Here is a 7704-nt window from a genome sequence, read left to right as displayed (position 1 = left end):
AATATTTTTGAAATATACTATCAAACAAACTCACCTCTTATGTATAGACCAGAGAAATATAACACCTGTTCCTACTAGGACTACTTTTAAAGGCCCCTGAATTATTTTTGTCATGTAAATATTGACAAAAGTGCTTTTCAAATCTAAGATTCCTGCTGGGAATGTCTTTCTGTATGCTGTGAATGTGTTGCTCTGATTTGGTTGATAAATAAAATGCTGATTGGCCAGTTGCCAGGCAGGAAGTATAGTATAGGTATGATAAGCAGAGAGTAGGATACTGGGAAGAGGAAGGCTGAGTCAGGAGATGCTGCCAGCTGCAATGAGAAGCAAGATGTAAAAATACCAGTGAGCCACAGGCCACGTGACTGCGGGCCCAGGAGGTACTGGAGAAAACTCCAGTTATAGATTCCTTCATGGTACAAAGGTATTATTTGACTTAGAGTTAATATTAGTACTGTGTTAAGGAAAGGTCTAGAAAAGTGTGCAGCCATCTAGTAGTACTATTTTAACACAAGCCCCCTGGTGTCTTCATCAGTGAATATAGCTATTCATTGATTTGTTTTATCATTGTAGAACTGATAGAAGAAAAAACATACTCTGTATGTTTAGTAAAAAACACTGAAGATGTTAATCTGAGGAAACAGATGCCTTGCAGAGCAGCTTGGGGCAGCAGGGACTAAATGCATTGTGAGCTGTGCTCACCTCTCACTGAGATACTGAAAGAGGGTGGAGCTTTTTTTTTAATGCTTACAGTTTTAATTTTACATTTGAAGAGAATGAAAAGGATCAGGTGACAAGTTTTACTGCAGTATTAGAGAATTACAGGTCCCTAAAACCAATGGCTGTCAATCAAAACCTAGGCATTGGGTGATGAGCATGAATAATTAAAGATTGACTTGTTAGCTGCAGAACTGAATTTGGCCTGGCACAGACATGTGTTATCAAGTGCCAGCAATTTACTATGTTTTTGAAAGAAAGCTGCAGGCAGCAATTTACAGAAAAGATTAGGCCAATTACTTACTGTACACATGTGGCATTTTCTAGATTTAAGATGTAAATCTGGAAAGTTGTAAACTGACAGCTGGAGTTGGGAATGAGTTTATAAAGTTTATGAAGAACTGCTTTGTACTGAAAATGTCTATTTCAGGCTCTGGGAGATCACTGAATCCACATACCTTGTGTCTAAATATGTGTATGCAAATGAGCACTCTTACTGAAGGGTGAGATACCTTCTCTTGAGACCATTAAGCACCTTTGTTTGAAGTACTCAGTTCTCTAATGTAGCATACTTTTTCATCAGCCACCAGCTCACAAATAACAACAGACTTCTTACTAATCAAAAGCTTTACCATTAGCTTAGGCTGGCCCCACTAGCTCTTATAACTTAAATTAACCTGGTTATATTAATTGCTGTTCTTCTACATGGCTTGCTTACCTCTATTCTCTACCATATATCCAACCTCTTCAGTGTTTTCCTGGCATCTCTAAACCATCTTGCTTACTCTGTCTGGCTGGCAACTCTCCCTTTCTTCTCCCAAGAGTCCTCTTTGTTCCCAGAAGTCCCACTTAACCTCCACCTGCCTAACTATTGGCCATTCAGTTCTTTATTAAACCAACCACAGAGATACAGCTTCACAGAGCATAAAGAAATATTCCGCAACACTAATGCACTTGAAGTCCATTGGAATATGGAAATGAACTCCTGGGTGTTATTGAAGAGAGAACACTGTGACTCCATGCAATATTGTCCTAGGCCACACTGGTGATATAGTTACTTCTGTCCTATGCCAGAATTCTTATATGTTCTTACTGCTTTTCAGCTACTAGTTAACCAAAACATCACTACTGGAAACCATAGAATTAATTGCTAGGGGAAAATTCAACTAGTGTATACTAAAATTATTGAGCAAACAGTATATAAACATGGCCTCAAAGTATTTCTATAAAAATATTTGCATTTCCAATGTTGGTTTTAACATAGCTCCACATAGCCTTTAGTATCTGCTCCCCAGGAGGACAAACTTAATTCTGCTTCCTTTCATTGTCTGACTTAGTGATAAGCTTCCAAAGAATAGAGTGTGGAAAGAAGTGTGTATGTCATTGCCTCACTATTTCAAATATTCCCCACAAATGAGCAAAGACTAATATGAAGAGCAAATAGATTACTATAGACAGTCTGTGCTGCTACCATGCCTAATTTGCCAATTTTCTTCAGCTTCCAAATACTGTCATGCACCTCTGTGTTGGTTAGTATTTTATGTCAACTTGTTACAAACTAGAGTCATTTCAGAAGAGGGAACCTCAATTGGGGAAAATATCCACCTGCATTAGATAGGTCTGCAGGCAAGTTTTGGGGGAGCATTTTCTTAATTAATTATTAATGTGGGAAAGTCCACCCCACTGTGGGCAGTGACACCCTTGGACAGGTGGTCCTTGGTTATATGAGAAAGCAAGCTGAGCAAGCCATTGGGATCAAGTCAGTAAGCAGCATCTCTCCAGGGTTCCTGCCTCCAGGTTCCTGCTTGAGTTCCTGCCCTGACTTCCCTCAGCAATGGACCGTGATCAGGGCATGTAAGTCAAGTAAATCTCCTTTCTCCCCAAGCTGCTTTTGGTCATTGTGTTTATCATATCAATAGAAAGCAAGGTAGAACAATCACTTCCTAAAAGGGCTACTGGAACCCATGAACACCCTGTATCTACCTGCATGCCAGCATTAATGGCACTATACTCTCAAACTGCCTGGCTCACTATATCTCTTACCAACTGGAGAGCTCTGCAGGCAGATACCATGTTTTTTTTATCTTCATACTCCTGGTGACTGGCATGCAAAAGGCATCAAATAAAGTCAGATTTACATCTTGGAATTATGTGAAAGGGACATAATCAGTTATACAGTCATGGCTACATAAATACAACACACACACACACACACACACACACACACACACACACAAACACACACACACACACCACTCCCAAAATCTTACAAAAGTGTCTTGGAATACATGGCAAAGGCTTTGACTTTGCCTGAGGAACTTGAGGCATCATCATTAGCACTCTCTCAGGGGGTGCATCTGTTTAGAAACAGCAACCCCTTAAACCAGAACCATTACATGACATGTTCCAAAGGAAAACTTAGTCACTTCCATATATTATACACAGAAGTGCCTAGTATAATTTTTCATAATGAAACTTCTATTCTGTCAACTTGGAAACCACAGGGAACCCCAAAAATTCAGTTGTGGAAATGCTGAATCTGGGTATAAAATGAAAATGTTAATTAACATAAAATTTGGAGTTCTTTATTATTTTTCAGTTATGTATATTGAATACAAATGTACACATTTATCTATACATACACGTATAATATGAGATTGCAAACAATTTAAGGAATGAAATACTGACACAAATTTTGTTACACATCTTTATTTCACAGATAGACCTTCAATGGTCTCAAAGGGGTGGGATAAAGGTAAATAAATTCACAATCCCAACTGCAATACAAATTTTACTCTTTCCAAAGGGGACATATTTAATCAGGTCCAGGGACTGAGACAGAAAGGAACTCATCTGCAGGAGCAGAGCAATTGTCTTCTCAAGATTTCTCAGAAGGTATACAAGGAAGTATCCTGAAACTCAGACTCCAGAGCCTCGTTGTCATGCAACAGATGAATGACAGAGCAGCAAATCCAACCCCTCTGCACCCCAGTCTCTAGTTGCAACCCCACACAGTTGAATAAGATCCATAACAGCAAATTCCTGCTATTCTTTTAAAATAATATTTGTTTTAGGGTTTCTATTGCTTCAATGAAACACCATGACCAAAAAGCAAATTGGGGAGGAAAGGGTTTATTTGACTTATGCTTACACATCATAGCTTCTCATCAAAGGAAGACAGGACAGAAACTCAAAACAGGGCAGGATCCTGGAGATGGGAACTGATGCAGAGGCCATGGAGGGGTGCTGCTTACTGGCTTGCTCCACATGACTTTCTCAGCCTGCTTTCTTATAGAATCCAGGACCACCAGCCTAGGGATGGCATTATACACAATGGTCTGGGTCCTCTCCCATCAATCATCAATTAAGAAAATGCCCTATAGGCTTGCCTACAGTCTGATCTTATGGAAACATTTTCTTAATTGAGGTTTTCTGGAATGACTTTAGCTTGTATCAAGTTGACATAAAACTATCCAGCACAATATTTTAGGAACAACTCTATCAAAAGTGGCATTCTCATGTAAGTATCTGTGAAGATCCCTCCTGCTGTTCTGTCACTAATGATGTCTCTCAGTATTTCAGAGAAACCAGCTTAATAATAAACTCTAAAGTCTTCATGTTGGGAACTCCCAATTTGGAGATGGAATTTTGCGTGCAAAAAGTCAAATCTGCACCTGCAGTTCTGAGCTTTCTCTGAAGTCTACTAGTTCTTACTTAAATGCCTCAGGATTAGTGAAAACTCATTGGGCACATGTGCCATTTCTAGCTTTGGTGTGGTCCATTTGCCCTCTGCTGTTGTGTGGCATTAATGAGCCCTGCATTCCTCTCTGCCTCTTCCATCTTATTCTCTGAGCAGGGACACAGGCACTCAGGGAGGAGGGGGAACGCCTCACTCACAGTGGTTTTTCGCTGGTCTGGGGGTTAATCTTGCCAGGGAACTGAGACCGTACTTAGCTGTTCCCCTTTTGGGAATGGAACTGTGTAAGGCATTCCCTGGTTATATGGAACTCTGCAGGCGGGTTTAGGTACCTGCCAGCCGGGGAGGAGGCTGGGGGTGGGAGCCACCCAGGCCTTTGGAATTTGCCCCACGTTGGGTGCCAGATATTGGTTTAATTATTGAGGCAACTCCCCATAGTTAAAAGGGAGGTTTATTTTGTGGGGTAACTTACAAGTGAAGGAAGGGGTTACAGGGTCTGGGAAAGGCGTAGTACAGTCCAGCAGTGTTCTCTGGAGAACTCTGCTTGGTCTACCTCCAGCATCCAGGATCCAGGATCCAAAAGAGCTCACCCATTCAGATCTCGGGTTTTCAGGGGTCCTCTCTCGGCTCTGCCTTATAGGTGAGACAGTTACCGAAGCCTCAAAGTGGGTGGTACTTCCAGGTCAAAGCTGGAACGGCTACTCACTACAGTGCATGCTATGCTATATTGTTGATGAGCAGTTGTCAGATGAATGACAGAATAAATTAATGATGAGAAGATAAAGAATTTTTCTCAGTTTGGAAATGGCAACCACAAGTGATATAATAATATGTCCCCCTCGCCCCCACCCCTCATAAGAATTCATTCCACACACTCAAGAAAAACAAGAAGAAACTTCTTTAATGATAGTGTGAATCCAGCTCTGGCTGATGCTCAAATAGGAGCCAGCCTTGAATAGAAGATTTTGCTTATATATACACCTTAGTCTTATGCATTCAACATAGGCTGTCATCCTTAGGGATCCTTGCCTAAGATTACACTTAGAACAGTTTAAGCAGACAGAAGACTGTAAGTCTGGCCACATGGTTATTTATACCTGAAAGATATTGTAAAAATTATTTCTTAACTACAGCAGTGGTTTGTTTGTTTGTTTGTTTGTTTTGTTTAGTAGTTATTATCCAGGGTCATCTTGCTCACCTGGCAGAATTGTGCTTTTCCTGATAAGAGTACAGGGGACTTAATGGCAGGTCAGGACTTAAAGATGGTTATAGCCTGCACAGATGCCTTGAGCTGCTCCTTAGAAGAATGTTTAAGATATAGGGATGGGCCAGATGGTCTGTTGTTAATTTGTGAGTGTTTCCTTTTGTTATGGGAATTGATCCTAATTGGAGGTCAAATTCTGTGAACAAACTGATAAGTATTGGATCCTCGGTTATTGGGTATCCTCTGCTGATGCAATAAGCCAAATCAAACTGAATTAATAAGATCAGATTTAATAATAAACAGAGCAAAGCAACTCCCAGGTGACTCTCCCAAAGGCAGGAGAGAAATCACGTTGCAGGTCTGGTGACCAGGGCTTAAATACTCTGTAGGAGTGGTCTTGAGCAGCTCCGGGGGAGGAGCTGACCTTTGGTGGGCTTTCTGAGGGGTGGGGTCTGGAATGGGAGGAGTGAGACCAGAGTGAAGATTCCCAGCACAAACAACAAATTGTTCTCAGCAATCCTAAACTTCAATAATGGTACAAATTTTTTATTCCTATAGATTCTACCAACTCTGGTTAGTACCACTTACCTCCAGTGATATTGGAGGTTTGTGAACAACAACTCTGATGCAGAGTGGAGGGTTTCTAAGCAGCAACTGATTTATTGTTGTTTTTTAAATACAATATTTAAAAACAGCTAGAGAGGGAGAATTGCAATTAGGAATACCATTTTTCTTCAACTCACAACTGCTAGTTTTGATTTTCTAATTTGTGGCATATCTAACCCCTGAATATTATTTAGCAATGTGCCATCATAAGAGTGTTTTTTGAGAATCTCAAGGAAAACAAACACAGGACTCACATATTTCAAAAACTCTATAGAGTCAAGAAATTTAGTTAAGATGGCAAAGGCCACACACACACACACACACACACACAATGACCACACATGTCCTCACATACAGCATACTTCTTGATGCTCTCATTCCTCACCCAAATGATAAATATCTCCCTGACTGTTGGGCCCCATAACGCCCAGGTGTGAGGCCCAGTGTAACTTCCCTAGCCTAGCTTGAGTTTGGGGACCTGTCTTCGAACATGACTTCTGCATATGAGTGACTCAGCTCAACCCTACCTAGAATTGTTTCTGCCTAGTAACTGCTGAGATGACATCATCTCATTGGCCCACTATCTTTACCCCATCTCTCATCACCCCAACCTATATATAAGTCCACTCCTGATGCAATAAAACGAGTTCCTGCTTTGGCAAGGCTCCTGGCCCAGTGTGCTTCTCTCTGGTGGACAGGGGAGATCTGGGCCATTGACACTCACCATCCTGCTCAGCCCTGGGGAGAGACTGGTCCTGCCTCTGCCCTACCTGTCGGTCAGCCTGACACCTGACCTCAGAAAATGGAATATATAGTAACACAGATCAACTCATTCAGAAATTCAGAAGAGTTGTGTTTTTAGTAACTTTGGTTCTAAGAGAAGTGTCTCACCTCAATATAAAGATGACTTCCTCACTGGGCATGGTGGCATAATCCTGTAATCCCAGCCCTGTGAGAGGCAGGGACAAGCAAATCTCTTAATTCAACAGAGTGAGTACCAGACAGGCAGGAATACACAAAGAAACCTTCTCTTGAAAAACCAAAAGTAAGTAAATAATAAATAAATACCTAAAATAAGTACATAACAATAAAATAAAGCCCTCTCCCTAGGGCTAATCAGACACTTAACTATACATAGCAGTCAGTTGTAGATGCCTGTCTCAGAGTACTTCAAGTGGTGACTATCAACACTTCATAGATGCTAACTGAATCCTTGTCTCTGGATCATTTCATAAGTGCTAGATTCACTTATAAAATGTGATAGACAAGCACTAGAAAAATAAATCAATTACCTTTTTTGTTGTGTGTGTACTGATTTTCTAAACCAGTAAGGCATGGATTCTTCTACAAATGACTGCATAATAGAACTAAATATTTTACTTAATTTGAAACTCATATACTATAATGACAGTAAATCATTATCACTCTACATAGACTGTATAAGAGTACACCATTTTGTCTACTCAGCTTTACTTGTTTG

This window comes from Peromyscus leucopus, chromosome 2, assembly GCF_004664715.2.
Source record: "Peromyscus leucopus breed LL Stock chromosome 2, UCI_PerLeu_2.1, whole genome shotgun sequence".
Taxonomy (NCBI): domain Eukaryota; kingdom Metazoa; phylum Chordata; class Mammalia; order Rodentia; family Cricetidae; genus Peromyscus; species Peromyscus leucopus.
Note: the sequence above shows the minus strand (reverse complement) of the source record.